General features: G+C 36.0%; 1 long non-coding RNA gene across 1 annotated transcript; it reads left to right on the top strand.

Moving 5' to 3' along the window:
• The first annotated feature begins 879 nt into the window (after positions 1 to 879).
• On the top strand, positions 880 to 17,557 carry LOC118498693. Its single transcript, XR_004901162.1, has 3 exons — positions 880 to 1,046; positions 7,541 to 7,665; positions 17,478 to 17,557. It is a non-coding gene; the product is annotated as an uncharacterized LOC118498693 (long non-coding RNA).
• Positions 17,558 to 18,063: the final 506 nt, after the last annotated feature.

The following is an 18,063-nucleotide window of genomic DNA, read 5'->3' as shown; positions in this document are numbered from 1 at the left end:
ATAATGAAAAGTTGAGGGCTTTTTTGCTCATTTTTCATTGGGTTATTTGTTTTATTATTGTTGATTTTAAGTTTTTCCACATATCTACTTTGAAAATGTTTTCTTCCACCTTGTGGCTTGTGTTTTGAATTTCATAACAGTGTCACAGAGCAGAAGTGTTTAATTTTAGTAAATTTTAATTTATCAATATTTTATTTCATAGATTATGTTTTTGGTATATCATCAAAACCATAGGTCACCTAGATTTTCTATACATTTAGTGTTGATTCTTTATATATTTGTCTTTGTTCTTTTTCAAAGACCAGTGACTTTATTTGTGTGAGTTTATTTCTTTTTTGTTATTCTTTACTGATTTATACATTTATTCTCTCATCAGTATAATGCTCTTTTAGTTATCAAAGCTTTGTAGTACGAGTTGAAATCTGACAGTATGAATTCTCTAACTTTGTTGTTTCTAACATGTTGTTGCCTATTCTAAGTCTTTTGCTTTCCCAATTTAGAATAGGGTTTTGTTGATACATACATAACAGCTTAATATAATTTCATTGAATTGAATTCATAGACCAATTTGGTATGCATTCACAATATTGAGTCTTCAAATTCATAAATACTAATTTTATTTTTGGATTATTAAAAATTTTAAATCATTTGTGTAGTTTATAACATAAATAATGCATTTTTCAAATTTACATTTGAGCACTTTTTGAAGATTATCATAAGTGCTATTGTTTTTTAAATTTCCAGTGTCAATTATTCATTTCTGTTATATAGGAAATCAATTGACTTTTTAAATATTCACCTTGTGTTCTGGGATGTTGCTGTTGCAGGTCTGGGACCTGTATGTTGCAGAACATTTTATTTAGCTTTTTATTCTCTGGGATTTTTCTACATAGGCAATCATGTTACCTGTGAACAAAAAAAATTTTCCTCAATATGCAAATTTATTTTCTTTTATTGTTTTTTTTTGCACTAAGTAGGAGTAGGTAGACTAAGTAAAGAAGACCCACCCTCATTCAATCCACCAATGGGCTGAATAGGACAAAAAGGTGAAGAATTAAAGAATTCTCATTCTCTGTTCTTGAGCTGGGATATTCATGTTCTCCTGACCTTGAACATCAATGCTCCTGATTCTGGGGCCATTGGACTTCAGGAATTAACACTGGCATCCCTCTGGTTCTCTGGTCTTCCAACTTAGACTGAAATATACCCCCAGATTTTCTGATTCTATAACTTGTATGTGGCATATCATGGTATATCTCAACCTCCATTATACTGTGAACCAATTTTCATAATAAATTTCCTCTTATTTACATCTATATGTATCTTTATCCATCCATCTATCATCTAATCTATCTTATCCTATTGGTTTTATTTCTCTGGAGAATCCTAAGACACATAATGTTTGTAATCAGAGGGCTCAGCCCAGTAAGTTCTTTGATTTAATACAGATATATACATAACTAGGGAATTCATCCTTGGTAACATCTGAAAAAGTTTTTTTAGGGAATGGAGAAAAATACCTAAAAAATATAACACACACACACACATAAAATATGTGTATATTATGTATATTTAATATACATGTATAGCAATATTTTTAATAGTGAAACATACACACTTAAAACAGTTAAACTCTGATGACAAACCTCAGATTATTGTTATACTCTCTTTGACCAATGCCTACTTCGGTAATGATGATGGGGACTGTGTTCTCCCTCTCCTAAATGCACACACAGAAGCTGTTAATGTGAATGTTTGGTGGAAGATGAATTGAAGCAATGGCACTGGAAGGTGCCATTTTCAAATTGAGATACAATCTCAGTTGAAAAGCCCTAATTTCTTAGCTTGACAATTCCTTTAACAGCCGAGGTAAATATCTCTGTTCTTAACTATTTCCTCATTCAGCTTGAGAAATATCCCTGTGTAGTTCACCTCCACAGAAAGGAAATTAAGAGATTCAGTAAAGGCCTATTTGGGTTCTGTTAGTGGAAAAAAAATTCTATTATCTACACAGTTCAAACTCTCTGCAGCCAAAGAATTTGCCAACTTCTTTCTCATTAGGCTTCACAGAAAACCAGTCACCCCAGAGGTGGCACCTATGGTAGCTTCAGTACAACAGATGAAGACGGTGTGATGGGAGCAATTTTTATTGACCTCTCTAAGGCATTAGTTTTAGCTGGCCATAAATTACCCCTACAAACCGTCAGGGACTCGAGGCCTTGTAGTGACTGCATAAAGCGGTTTGCATTAACTTGAGGAATTGTACAGGAAAGAAAGCAATGTGAGCATAGATTCAAGGGAATTACAAATGGGACGCCCGAGGGCGTATTTCATTTTCTCTGCTTGACGATTATCTTACGGTCTGAAGTGTTTTTTCCCCTGTGCACATGTATGCTGACGCTATGATGTGCTTTTACAGAACACCTCCAATGCCCTGGGGTAGACCCAGCAGCCTGCAGTCTAACTTCTGAGCTGTTTTTTTTTTTTCAGAAACTTGATTCAAATAAAAGTTGATGCCAAAATCTTAGTCTTCTTTTTCACCTCAAGGTTTCATAAATTTAGTGTCTCATTAATGATTAACAAGGTAACATTTCAGAGCAGACTGAGTAAGCTTCATTTCTGGATTCTGACCTAGCCTAGCTTCAGATGTTCAAATAGCATAGTTTTCTGTCTTTTCAGCACCCGTAAATTATCTGGGTAGGAAAGGGTTCTGTTACTTAAATGTGATCACATCAGCTGGTTTTCTCTCTTTTTTTCTGTTTTGGGGATTAAGAAGAAGCTGGCTCCATACCAGCCTAGATATTTCTTGGGCAGTTGCCGTCCCAGTGCACCTGGGTTGACAGGTGTCTAAGTGTCCCATAGAGCCTCTGAGGAGTTTGCATTATCCAGCAGCTGTGGAAGCTGATAAAGCCATTGTGAAGTAGAAAGTAGGGTCCTCACAGGCAGAACACGTCCAAACCTTAGAGGCTGACATCAGCTTGCGGTGCAACCTCCAAAGCCAGAAGGGAAGATTGAGAGAAGTATGCTCATCCAAAATGTGCACTTGCAAACCTAGTCTCAGATCATTACTTTAATTATCATAATGTATAAATAGCACAATCTGAGACTCAAGGGAGCCAATGAGATGGTCATTTTTCATAAAAAGAAGGTAAACCATAGAAATTACAAATCATGGAATGATACATGAAACGATTCATTTAAATAACATTACTTTTTTTTTTCAAGTAGGAAAACTGAAGCTCAGAAAACTTATGTAACTTCCCAAGGCCGTGGAGCTATTTTTAAGTAATTTGGTATCAGAATGATAGTACTGCAGTATTAAAAATTTAGAATATCTGGTAGAAAAGACATCTAATAAGAATACAAGATAAAGTATGCAATGAGAAAAAATATAAATATTTTGGAAGAAAGTGTCTATTCACCTACCAATTGTTTGTCTGTTCCTTTTTGAAAATATTTATTGGCAGGTAACTTAAAGACAGACCCTCTTCCTCACAATGATTTAAATGTAATGCAGTAAATAAGTGTGAAAATTTTTGGTCCTCCATGGAAATTCAGAACTGTTTGCTTGTTTACATTGAATTTATCAAGCCCTGCTCAATTTTAAGGCTAAAATTAGTTGTGACAGAGATGGTGTGCTTGTGTGTGTCTGTAGCTGTGTAATTGAATAATGAGCAGAATAAAATCAGAAGACTCTTTTGAGTCCAGAAGATTAGACATAAAAATTTCTAAAATTTGAACTCATGAAAAGGAGTAGTTTTTTTTTTCTATTTCAGGTATTATCTCTTATTTCTAACCCAGCTCAAACTTCTATTTTCAAAACCAGATGATCAGTAAACTCATCCACCGAGGTGATCAATAATACATAAACAGTTCTTTGGTTATGAAGTTTTTAATCAGGGAAAAAAAGAATTGTAATTTCTGAGATTTCAGAAACCTGCATGCTGCTGAGGAGCATGCTTTGTGGAGGAATTTTGTGTGGAGATGCCGTCTCCATTTTCCAAGACCACTACATACGAGGGACATCCATAAAACATATTTACGTATAAAAATTGTGTATTTGTTCTTACATGTTTAAACTTCAGTCACCTTCAAAGTGCTCTCCATTTGATGCAATACACCTATCAAGATGATCAAGATGTTTTCTCCACTGCTCAAAACAGTTTTGAACTCATTGGTTTTGATGTGGTTTAGTGTTTCTGCTATATTTTGTTTTTTGTTTGTGTGTTTCACATCTTCCACATTTGCAAAATGTTTCTCTGAGGACACTTTTCATCCAAGGAAATGAAAAAAATGTCTGCTAGGGCAAGATCACGTGACTAGAGAGAGGGGAACATGGGGGTCATACCATTGGTCAAAAACTAGGCACAGTGTGGGCAGGTGTGCTCGTAAATCACCCATCATGAAATGGGCAAAGGCATGGAGCCTTCAAAAACAACTCACTGAAGCCAGACACAGCCTCTCACAACAACTGCAGCTGGCACACTGATACAGGTGGGTTCCTAGAACACTCACCTAGCTGGGGAAGACTACTGCAAGGGGTCTACCCTCCAGAAGATAATTCTGTTTTGAGGGTTCCCCCTCATAAGTAATTGTCAACAGTACCTCCTGCAAGCAAGCCAGCCCCACTGGAAATCCCAGAGACAAAATGCCAAATCCCAGAATGAAGATGACATGAGGGAGATGCATTTTTGTCTTTCTTTGCTTGACCCATTCCCTAGTTTTTGCCTTTTCTTTTTTCCCCTATTCCCTGTCCTATGTCTTTGGCCCTCATAATTTTCAGCCTATTTTCTTTCTATTTGAACTATAATTTCTGGCTGTTTCTCATATTCTAGTTGCACTTTGCTCTCCCTCTGAATTGGCTAAAAATATTCCATTTCTTAGGCTTTCCTTCTCATTTATAGGCTTCCATGGAAATCCTTTCTATCCTTTAGGACACAGCACTTTCTGTGTGATGGTTTTCACAGTCATGCTGCACAAAAAAAAAATGTTTCCCATCATTTAAATCTTCATAGTTATTTCTTTACACCAATCATAAAGAAGAATAAGATCTGGTAACCTAATTTTCCCTGCCTTATTGTCTATATTAGATTGTGATTGTGTTGAAGAATGGAGATGGGGCTGCCTGTTTTTAACTCATACGGAATTTAGACAGTGCTTTAAACATAGTAGCCACTCTAACCTCCACTGAAAAGTAGATGACATTGATTCAGCATGAAGTTGTCATCCAGCTTGAAAACATGAAGGTAGTGAAATTTCCTGGCTTTATAAATATTGAAACCCTATATAAAATGCACATCAACTTCTACATTGTCACATTGTAATGAAAAGTATATATCTCATCTTCCTTTATGATATTTGTAAAACATGTAACAAGCAAACACTACCTTCTATAACAGCAAAGAAACAAATAAACTTGGCATTGTCAGAGTATGATTTAATAGATGACGTCTCCAACTATAATTGCTGCTTTATATCATAAGTGTCAATTTGAAGTAAACTATTGTTAATGTCAGCTAAAATATATGATGGTATCTAGAAAATCATAATGTTGAAAAATTAAGCTCTTAGAAGAGCCTAACTTTATGTTTATAGTTTCTGTCTATGTTTTTTATGTTATTAAGCTAAGAAGCAATGCAAAGACTATATTCATCCTTGAAGTGGATAGGATTTCTAGAAGATTTTGGCAGCCCCAATTTGTCTTGTGAAATTTCAGTGACAGCTGTGTGTTTTGATTTTGATGGCTGACATGTTTCTGTAACTTCCTTTGAAATGTATCCAAAATGCTTTTTAGTGATCTTTGCATTTGTTGAAACTTTATATCTTTGGTATTTGTGTGCATGTGTGTGTGTGTGTGTGTGTGTGTGTGTTTAATGCTTCCAAGGATTTCCATTGGTTTGCTGATCAAGTAGCATTGCTCTTGGATCATATTGTTTGTTTCCTGTGATATACCACAGAGTCAAATGGAAATTTTGGGACTGAGTCTGTGTAAATGTGATAGAGCAAAGTTTAGTTTCCGTAACATTGACCCACCACCTTAAATATATTCCCAGCTTGCTCCACTCAACAGCTGATGAAAAAATATATGCTGTATTGGGTTGTGTACCCCATGAGTTCTGAATAAAAAGTTCTTTTGACAGAGTGCATAGAAAAGTGAAAACTGTAACTAAAAGTCATTCTTACAATGGTCCTACAAAGTAGTTATTAGGAATACACAGCTCCAAAGTGATTAAGCTTTATAGGAATGTAGGACTCTTAAGAGATATTTAAGAGTAAATATGTTTTCTGAATATTTCATATGTTCCTGAATAAATAATTATACTTCCACTTTCAGTCTAATCAGAGTTTGGGCATATCCCTTAGAATGTGTTAAATGTGCTTGGTTTGGAATTATAAAAGCTGGAATTGGGTATCTGATGTAGTTTTATAAGTAATCCTGGGTTAACATAGTTCAGGAGAAGTTGTGTGGAAAAGGGTTAAGGTTGAGAGTTGGAATCATTATTCTTTAGGTTACAAATTCTTTTAGTATACATAAGTTAATAAATTACCTACATATGTGCTGTAAAATAATTCATACTAAATGATGGTCTTTTTTCATGCATTATCTTATTTCTCCATATTCTTCACAAAGACTCTTCTGTTATAATTAGTCAATATCTTATAACTGGTATTTTCTTTAACCTGTTATTAGAACATTTTTAAATCCTATATTTTCAAAGCATTTTTATATTATTAAAACTGATTAAAATCTATGAAAGCTATAAAATACATTAAAATTGATATTCTGGTATATGGTTAACCTATCATATGGATTAAATTGTGTTCCACTCAAAATTCATATGTCAGTGTTCTACCCTTCAGTATCAGAATGTGACCTTACTTAAAGACAGGGTCCTTATAAGTTGAGGTCATTAGGATAGACCCTAATGCAGTGTTACCCGTGTCTGTATAACAGAAGGAGATTTGGAGACAGACACACATACAGAGAAAGTGCCATGTGAACACAAAGACAGCCATCTGTCCGCCAAGAAGAGAGACCCTGAACAGGTCCTTCCCCCACATTCCTCCCAAGAAATCAACCTTGCCAACACCTTGGTTTCATACTTCTAGCTTCCAGAACTCTGAGACAATAAATGTATATATTTTTTAACTACTTCGTTTGTGGTACTTAGGTACTGCATCTTAGTAAACTGATACATGTTATTATATTTCGGTGTACTTCCTTTGAGTCTATTTATATATATACCTCGAAAACACAGATGTGCACCTATAATTTTCCATCCAGCTTCCTATGTTAACATTGTACACAAGGTATTTCCTGTTCATTTAAATATCATTTTATATTATGATTTTCACCTGAAATATGAAAGGGTCTACTGCAAGGTTAACTGTAGACCTGTTTGTACACCACCACTTCTCTGGATGCCTAGCTTGCTACTGAAAATGAACTCTGACTAAGAAAGTTGTTCTGGAGCTCACTTTTACTTTATATCATTTACCTTTTTACAATGTCCGCCTAATCTCAACCACTTTCTTTCAGTGGACAGGTGTGAATGATACCTCTTAGGTATATCAAGCTTCCAGGCTGGCTGCATGGATGGGAAACCCACAGAGTGGCTCAGAGTCTTATTCTTTCTGATGATCCTTCTAGGACTCCATGCTTCGGTTAGTGCTCTGTTATCTTTGTCTTGAAATTCTTAGCAATTTCTGAACAAAGGGTCCTGCATTTTTACTTTGCATATGGAATCACAAATAACATAGTTGATCCTGCCCAGTTCTCCGTCCCAGCATTCACTGTGTTCCACCCACCATGGAATTCTCTAATTCCACCTGGCTGTTGCTTGTTACTGGTTCTGAGTGTGCCAGGGTTGTTCTTTGTCAAATGCATCAGACAGTTCTGGACTGGTGACATTTCAGATATTTTTCTGCCCCAGTATTGGTGTTTTCCTTGGTTCCTTACTCTCGTTTTCATAGTCTTTATTTCATAAAATGCTATCAGAGATAGGATTTTTAAATCTAGCTGTCACAATAACAGAAGAGACAAAGACATAATGCTTGGTAATAAAATTAAAAAACATGAAAGAAGTAGGTGATTGTCCACTATTACTCTCATTCCACTGAGAATGGTTAAAGTTAGAAATTGTCATAGTAGAAGAAGACAAAGTATTGTAAATTGGATACACAAGCTATATCTGCCAGAATGCTTTTAGCCAAGTATTGGAAAATCAAACTAAAAGGGGTATATTTACCCACGTTTTATTATTCACAAATATTTGGCCATTTATTTTCTTACATGATAAGAAAATAGAGGTAGGCAGTATCCACTGTCTGTTAATTCAGCAGTTCAAGGTCCCTGTGAAGAACCCTAGTGCTAGTACTATCAGTAGTCCTACTCTGACTTGTTCAGAATGTCAGCGAGTTCCCCTCATGTTTACATGATAGCTGCAGCACTTCCAGGCATCACATGCAGATTCCATGACTTACAATTAGGAAGAGAAAATTTTTCCCTCTATACATGTTATTTTTTAAAAAGTAACCCTTTCCAAAAAGTTCCATGGAAATTTGCTCAATGTCCATAAACCAGAATTGGGTCACATGCCCATGACTCAACTACTCACAGTTATGGTAAATGAAGTCACCATGATTGGCATGGACCAATCAAATTCTTGTTCTGGATTTTGGGAATTTTTGAAATTTACATGGGTCTCTTAGGGAGAGAATTGGGACTGGCTGTTAATTAGGCTACAAAATAGGGAGGTGTTTTTTTCTCCCTCATTAAAATGGCTAAACTATTTTAGAACTGGCATGATAAATTAGAGCACACAGTCTGGTAATCATGTGGTGAATAAACAGTTGGCAGGACATCCTTGCTTATTTTATTTTGGATGTATTCTTGTCCTGAGGTACTTTCAAAGCATGGGGTAATGGTTCCTGAATGACCATCTATCCAAAAGAACCAAGTAACATGTGGATCTGCCTGGGGACATAAGCAGCTAAAATTGGTTGGGGTCATGCAATATGCATTGAGTATGGTCAAGAGAGGAAGCTGATCATAAGTTCAGGCAGAGTGTAATTGACTCAAGACAAAAGAATAAATGAGAATAGGTCACAGTATAGGATCTGGATGATACCCCTAACTCAGCTGATGGTTTTTTCATTGTGAGCCTATGCACATTATCTAATAGGTATTTTCTTTGTTGCCACAATTTAGCAGTCCCTTCAGTAGTATAACAAGATGATTCTACCATAAACATAAAATAAAAATAACCAAGAAAAAACTGGGAATGGTAAGAGCAGGGGAAAACTTCAGGTGCCAGGGATTTCGTTTTCTTAGCATGCATTTTAACACAAGTGCTGGGATGCCCTGTGACCCACTAGTGACAGTGAAGCAGGATGTTCATGCTGGCTGACAAAATGTGAGAGTCACAAGACACCTTAATTAAAGTCAGAAGCAAAATTTATAGTCAGGAATTTATGAAAATTGGGGTGACAAGTGGCCTCTTTATTTCTCTCTTTGTATCTGGCTCTCATTTTTCAGCAAACCCAGGATAGGAACAGAAAGTATTGGTAAAAAGAAAAATGTCTAGTTGCAATACATTCATGACATACTATGATGAATAAATTCCTGCAGTAGATGATAAATACTTTACAGGGGAGTATTCCCAGCCAGTAGTCAGTGAAACAGGTCTAAATATTAGGCCTTAGAGAAAATGTCTAGAAAATTCCCCCTTTCCTCTTGTGAATATAATAACTATAATACAGAAGGACCTTCTTTTAGGTGGCAGTGGGGGATGACTGCAGGTTGAGTGGCAGTTTATCTTCTGAGTTGGTTCTAATTTCTGCACTGTATTTTTTGGATCAACTCTCTGCCTGAGCAGGCATCATTAAATTTCCTTGAAGAAGAGGACATACCACAAGAAGCAGAATTGTTTAAACCTGGGTGTAAGATGGTAGCACGGAGAATTTAGACCATGGAAGGGACGGCTACCATGTTCTGGGATCCTCACTGAGATTTTACCATAAATCACCCACATGACACCAACTGCCTTCATTTATGATTCTCTGAAAGATAATGTTTAAAATACGATATTATGGGCATGAGAGATTATTATCTTTTCTGTTTGTTTTTTTTTTTGAGTAAACTGCTGCTTGTTGCTGACAATTTGCCAGAATCAGATATGCCATCTGTAAAAATTTATTTTTAGCTTTCTATCCGATTACATTCTTCTCCTTGTTTATCATCATTTTGTGAGTGTGGTGATTGTAACTTAATCCTGTATTCATTTATTTTTTTGTATCTTAATCCTGTATTCATTTATTGCATACTCCACCTTATTTCAGGAAGGATTTAAGAAAGATAAAGTAACAAATTTAAGTATTTCAAAGACAGTGATATCTCTCTTATTGCTTAGGTTGTTTTTTTTTTTTCAATGTAAAATCTGTTACATCACTTACCAGAAAGTTTCCAGGTTCCTTTTCATTTTCTTTTAGATTGTCCATGCTCTAATTATTGAGTTTGGACTGTTTTATAGAACTGACAGATCAAATATTAACATTTACAAAGGATCAGTCATGGAAGGGGAAGTGTCAGAGGTCATAGCTATTCACACATTTTTAAGTAAGAGTCTTTAAAACCAGAAAAGACTTGGAAATTTCAAAAATAAGAGTGTGTATTTTCTACATAGAAAGCCAAGAGAAGCTGCAATGTTGGGAATTCTTTGTACATTTCTATTGAGGCTCGTATCACACCATATTACGCTTATCTGTTTGTATAGCTGTCTGTTTTTACTGGTCTGTAAGATGAGGGAGAGTCCATATGATATTAATTTGATATTAAAGACATCCAAATCACAGAATCATAGTGCCTGTCATTGAGTGGTTGTGTAATAAGCACATGTTGAATAAATGAAAGTGAGAAGGGAGATCCTTTGTCCTTTTTTGGCTCCCAGGTGTTTTGCTACAGGGAGACATCTTTTCTGTGTAGACTCACTGAAGTTATAGGCTGAGATAATGTCAGTCTTTACTTAGAGTATGTATTTCCTGTTGCAATAAAGTCAGGCTTGCAGGGGTGGTGTGGGAAGCTCCTTATCATACTCCATAAGCCAGACACCTAAGTAGTTACCTCATTGACCTTCTATCTGAAGAAGATACTCAATTGGGAGTGGAACTGAAGCTTGGTTCTACTTCATTCACTTCACATCCAGAGCCTCTCAATGTGCCATAATGACTGTCACAGACAGTAGCTCTTTTGTTGAACTCTTTGCTCTGAAGTTTCAATAGCATTTACATTGCTACTTGAAGTTGTAGTCTCACACTCTGTTCTCATGACTAGAATCCCTGAGATAAAGGGCCTAATTAAATATACATGGATTTTCCTTTCTCCAGAGGACAGCCAAATACCATTCCTTCACATTTGGTTAAGGACACAAGTATTTCAGTTTCAAAAAGAAATGCATTTTGTTCTAAAATAACACATGACACCTATGAAATCATGTAAGATGTAATTTAAGAAACACCAGCTCAGTATTATAACAGGATTTTCTTATCGAGCTCTCTCCAGATGCTGCAGCTGTCACTTAGGCCATGCCAGTGTCTGGTGTCATGCCAGTGTGATGCAAGTTGGCTCCACTTGTCACCCTTTCAATTTCCCAGCCAGCCTCAATTTTAAAGGGCATATTAGCATTATCATAGCAATCTTAAAGATGTGTCTTGGCTTGACTTTAAGCCCCTTTTGTTTCTAAGTCACAAAGTATAACGAAATACCACTGAGCTAAAAGGGATTTTATTGTCTATATATGACATCAAATGCTCTAATCTCCGACCAAAGAAATTGAAGGATTTCACAAAGGTTGCTCCAAGAGACCCACTGCGATGTAGCATAAAAGAGAATGAAAGTTGCTTTAGAACACCTTGGATTAAATAACAGGTAGAGGTATGTGTTCCCTTATATAGTTTGAAAAAAACACATGCCTATTAGGGGACATAAATCATTTTAATGGGAGTCTTTAGAAGATTACAGAACTGTGGGACAAAGTAGAAAAATCTGAAAACATAAATGCACTCCAAATTAAATTATTGAATAGTAAAAGTGTTCTGACAACTATTAATGGCAAATCTCAAGCTTGCCTGAAATCAGCATCTTCAGATTCCTTCCCTTTGGATGTGCTGCTGCCTTAAAACTACATTCAACTTAAATTTTGTGATGGAGATGTTTGCTTTAAGATAAATGGAAGTCTCAAAGAGACTGTTAATTGAGATATATTATTTAAGTTTTAGTCATAACTACAAAATATATACAAAATTTAACTATAAATACTATCAAGATTTTTTAATCCTTTGGAGAGTACCCTTTTAATCTTCTCTGTGTTATCTTAGATACTGAGAACTATACTTTCTTTTTCACCCACAAAGTGGAGATAATACCTACTTCATTGAATTTTGTGAGGGCATAGAACAGCTAAACCCTTAGCAGGGTGCCAGGAATACAGTAAGTCCTCCACAGTCACTGGATTCTCAAACACACATGTGAACAAACATGCACATATGTACACACATGTGCACATATGCACATGCCCTTTATGTAAATCTGTAACAGGAAAACTTACCTGCCACTGGTTGTGTGGGTCTGGTTGATTTTGAGACTTAATCTAAATTTATTGCAAACTCATTAGGATTCTGAATTGCATTATGAAGAAACTGTAAATCTTTGTCCTAGAAAGAAAACAGGAAAGCTCTGTTTTGCCTTGTAACATAATCAAAGTGAAGTTTCAGAGTTGGGATATCATCAGATCTATAACTTCCCAGCCCAGCATTGGAACAAAACACATCCCCGGTATACAGAGCCCATAATTGCCTATTGCCCTCATGTGGTCTTAGAAGAGTAAATAGCACCGCATCTCAAAGGGATGTAACAAGGCAAAGGGAGATTGGAACAGGTTGTGGAAATAATTGTTTACATACTAAAGAGTTAGTGAAGAGCCATTAAATTACTTTCAAACGATCAAGTGTGTGTTCTGATCTGTGTTGTAGGGAGACGAGTTCCCCAGCTGCACCACAGAAGCCCCAGAGTAAGGGAAATTAGTACCAAAAAAGTATAAAAGTAGTTTGAATACTATTTTGTTGATACATGTTTATTACAATGTCTTTGCAGAAAATTAGTAAGAGGTAGCGGTTAAAGGCTTTGTTCCTAAACCCTGGGTTTGAATCCTGGTTCTTCCCTTACTAGTTGCAGGAACCTGGACAAACTGCCTAATTTCTCTGTGACAGTGACTCCGTTTGTCTTTTTGTTGTTTTTGGTTGGTTTATAAAACATTAGTAACTACATTATGGGATTGTCATAATGACTAAGCAAATTCATACATGAATTTCATGGAATTCGGCCTGGAGTATTGTCCATCCTCTATTATTATAAATTGTATCAGGGTGTACACTAGGAACCACATGACTGACAGTGCATCACTTGCCTTGGTGGAGAGGTGGGTAGTTTATGTCTTAAATCGGTGGGGCACAAATCTAATTTGCTCGAGCTCCTTACACATTGTACCTATCCCTTTTTTATCTGCAGTTTGAGATCCATGTATAAACATATGACAGGGCAGATCAATTAACCTTCAGATTATGAACCTTGCCAATGCCAATGGCATGAGCTCACTGGTAACATACAGGGTAAGTCCCCTAACCCCTCTGTCTCCACTTGGTAATTCTGGTCTCATGGAATTGTTCAGAGGAGTAACTGGCATACTGTGTATGAAGGTGCCTAAGAAATAAGAAGTGTTCGATTCTCTTTAGTGGAATTTGAATTTCACCTTCATTGTAAAGGAAGAAAATGAAAACTTAATACCAACTGTGAGGCAAATGCACTTTTCAAATATAATAATCCCAAGCCGAGGGAAGTTATCTTTAGTCTGGTTCAGGACTTAACGGCCCATTTCTCCCATTAGCTGGGATTTCACCCACACCAGCAGCCCTGGGCTTGGATTGCATCTGTGCCAGTTTCACATTACCTCTCACCAGCAGTGACCGTGGGCGGGCTCTCTCAGCGCCCTCCTTTAGAAGCCGTAGATAATGCCTTCCTTACCATATTTTTAAGGTTATTATGAGGGCAAAATGTGGGTTCTTAAAGCTCTCACCGTATGTGGGATTTTATCCTTGGGGTCAGTAGCCCACCACCAGGGTTCTCGGTCAAGGTAAAAGTGTCTTCTTGCCTTAAGAGAAGAGAATTGCCTACTTCAGAGTAAAACCAGGGATGTGGCAGCAGGCCTCAGTTGAACTTCTTGATCCTTTTCTTTCCCTGCTATGCAAATATTTTTAGGCAAATAAGTTAATCTCTCACACTCACAGAGACCATCTGGAAAAGGGGGATGATAATGTCTACCTTTGAGAAGTATGTGCTGGGTTGCTCTCATTCAAGTGTCAAGCTATGAAAGTAATAAATAGCTCAGAGAATTGATTTCACCATCATGCCTAATTTTGGGTGCTTTATTTTGTATAGGTTCTTCACTTCTTCAGATGCAGATGGCCCGAACAGATAACGCTGTTTAGGAAGTTGTTGAGGGTTTAGTGAAGGTGTTTATAGCATTAGAGCATGTGTGTCATAAGCCCCATGAGGGCGGATGTCCACACATATGGAGAAGTCGACTCTGTTAGTGTGTCTGGTTGTCTTGATAAGCATGGCCTCTGTATCACACCCAGGCTAGCATTCAAAGTTGTCTTGCCTAGGATAGATAGAAGCTTCTTTAGTGTGAAGGTCTTCATACACCCAGTAGTTTATTTTTAATAGTATTTTTTCAACTACTCTGAGCACTAAAAAATAAAAAGTAGTTCGCATAATGAAAAAGTCTGTTTACTTCCTATCCAAATTTCCATTGATAACTATAGCAATTCTGGAAGTTATTGGTCCCTTACTTACATTGCTATTCTTTAAAATAATTATATGATTTCTTAATGTTTCAGTTTTAAATATTTCTCATCTTATTCCTACTATTTAATCATTACAATTTAAAATGTACCTCTCTTTCACCATCTGTCACATCCAAACAAATGTCCCCTTCATCTACCTACCTATAAAATACAGTTATAACTCACTTTTGGTTGATTCCATATAGATAGGATTTCATCATCAAAAAGATATAATTTTGTTGTTTTTATTGCTAAGCTGAGCAGTATACTATGAGCTTACTTTCTTTCTTGAAGAATTTTGTATTTTTTTCTGCAGTTATCCATCTCTTTTATTTCCTTTGCCTGGCACTCCTCTTGTGCTAGTTTTCCACAAAGACAAACCTTTCTAGTAATCCATCAGTCTCAATCTTTCTTGTTCTTGATTATACCCCAGAAACTCTTTGCTTATCTGGCCTGGTCTGCAAACAAACTGTTATCCTGGCTCTTCCTTTTGTGTCATTATTGATTCTCTTTTCCTTCCTTCTGCATTTGGTCCTTGGTTCTTGGATCCCATGTCTTCCTCATTCTTGATTTATTCTGGCTCTTCTTGTTGCTGAATATACTCCTGGTGTTCTCTTTCAACATGTATGCCTTCTACCTTAAAGACCAAGAAGTAATTTGCTTACAACAACTAGTTTGATCATTTGCAGGCAAACTGGGAAGCAGACCTAGATGTGTCTGTGACAGATACAACACCTTTCTTGCAAAAGAATATTGATCTTATCATGATAGTGACTGGAGTATTCATTAGAGTCTTCAGATTGTACCCAAAACTGCTCAGTGGAGCAGGTCCTAGGTTGAAGATCTGTAATTTAAATTTACTATATGTTCCCTTTGTCCTCTTAATAGCTGCTATATGCCAGGTTATCTGTAATTCATTTTGATTGTTTGAAAGAAGGTTTAGAATTTTTGTGTGATCATATGTTATAGGTATATTTTAAAAATATAATGAATAAAATCTAAAGCAAGGAAAAAATGTTAAATGTTATTTCTGTGACTGCTCCTGTTATGGCAGAACTCCAACTTGAAAACAGCTGGCTATTAATAGCTAGAAAAAGAAAGGTTTTGTTAAAAAGCAATAACAAACCTACTGATAATTTAAAAGTTAAAATTTGGAAAAATGTAAAAATAATTATTATTAAAGGCTTTTTATTGTTTCTGGGCCATAAATATGGGACATTTAAAAATTATGGGAAGCTAAGAATCATGAGTGCACAGCAGCTAATAGTTCAGAATTATCCCTCAAATAGGATAAATAACAGTGTACAATGTGATTCAGGGATATTACTTACCAAATTGCTATGGTGAATTGCAAAAGCACTTTTGTAAGAGCCTTCTGAATATAGTATTTACCTTGCAGAGATCATTTTCTTAGACTCTGTATAACTGGAAGGGTCAAGCATAGGAAAAGGAATAGATTCCAACTGTTTTTTTAATCAAAGAGATTGTTCCTTCCGTGAAGCAAGTCAGTAAAGAATAACTGCTGATGTTCTCACATAGCATTAACCATTGTCACTCCAATAAATTTAATTGAAATAAAAGAATGGAAAGATGGTCACTTCATGCAGTCTCACATCCTGGGGCCTTTATTAATGCAGTTTAATAAATATTTATTGAAGACCAACTGGGTATAGCCCTGTGCTAAATACTAAAGATTGTCAAGATGATAAGGAACATCTAACCACTCCCAAGATGCTTAAAACTTAAAGGAGTTGACTAATGTACACAAATAGCCTTGAGACACAGTAACCAAAGTACAGAATTTAGTCAAGTGCTGTGAGCCCATAAAGAAGAGACAGTTTAGTTCTGACTAGGGAGTTTCAGAAAAGCTTCAAAGAAGAGATTAATTCTGTGTTTTGGATGATAGATGGGTAATTCACAAGGGGAAGAAATTAAGGAAATATTATAACATATTTATGTTGATTCAGCCTACAATATTTTTACAGAGGTCTTTTATTAATATTATTGTTATCGTTGTCACCTTACAAATGAGAAACCTGAAAAGTTTCTTTCTTAAATTCATAATTGTTGTAAGTGGTTAGGAATGGCACAGTTGAAAAATCCAATCTGATGATGGTTTTAAGTATAATCCACTCATGATGGTATGGTTGGCAGAGACCTAGAAATGTCAGTCTCACCAAATGTGATTTTGTGTACAGGAGCAGAGTGTTTCTTTGATTTTAAATCACCTCTGCGATGATTCTGCAAGTTATTCGCCACAGTGAACATGGATAGTGCACCTGAGTGCTTGCAAGTTGTCCCCACCACCTGGATGACCCAGAAAAATATTTTAAGAATGCATATTCCAGCCCCATCACCACTAAATACCCCTCTCTATTTCATCAGAAAAACTGGGATTTTAACAGATCGGTATTTTTAATTGCTTCTTAGATAACTTATCAGCTGAAAGTGGAAGACACAGCTCAAAAGAAGAAAGTAATATATTTTTAAAATCACCATCCTTTTCCAATATAAAACTGTATTAGTTCACTTCTACATATAACTAATGTGATTTTTTTGGGGGGGGGGGCGGTTAACAGGAGACACAGATCTGAAACCACAGAGGACAATGACATATGATTGAAAATTGGACACATCTGATTACTTAGTCATTTCAGATAAGAACAAGCACATATTTTTATGAAGTATTTTAATTAAGAACCCCCTCAAGCCCACAGCAGTTCTGCATTGGCCTGTCTCTAAGTATTACCAATGTCATTACATTCTAATTTTCATGTAAACACTTTACTCCTATACACATGACTTCCATGATTAAAGGAGAAAAACAATGGCAATGACATTTATGCCATGTGTATTTTTAAAAGCATGTTCTCCTTATTCTGAGTAATTTGAATGGTTTGCTCACCTCCATATATTATAGAACCTCTAATCAAAGGGACTGTCGAAGGTAATTATCAGAGTGGAAGGGGTTTGGGGGAAAGGTAGAAGAGGATAAAGGTAGGTAAATGGTGATGGAGGAAGTCTTGACTTTGTGTGGTATAAACACAATATAATATACAGTTGATGAATTATAGAAATGTATACCCGAAACCAATTTAATTTTATTAACCAATGTCACACCAATAAATTCAATGAAAAAGGCAATAGCAAACAACTCACCAATAA

This window comes from Phyllostomus discolor, chromosome 2 (assembly GCF_004126475.2).
Source record: "Phyllostomus discolor isolate MPI-MPIP mPhyDis1 chromosome 2, mPhyDis1.pri.v3, whole genome shotgun sequence".
NCBI classification, from domain to species: domain Eukaryota; kingdom Metazoa; phylum Chordata; class Mammalia; order Chiroptera; family Phyllostomidae; genus Phyllostomus; species Phyllostomus discolor.
Note: the sequence above shows the minus strand (reverse complement) of the source record. Positions and strands in the feature narration are given on the sequence as shown.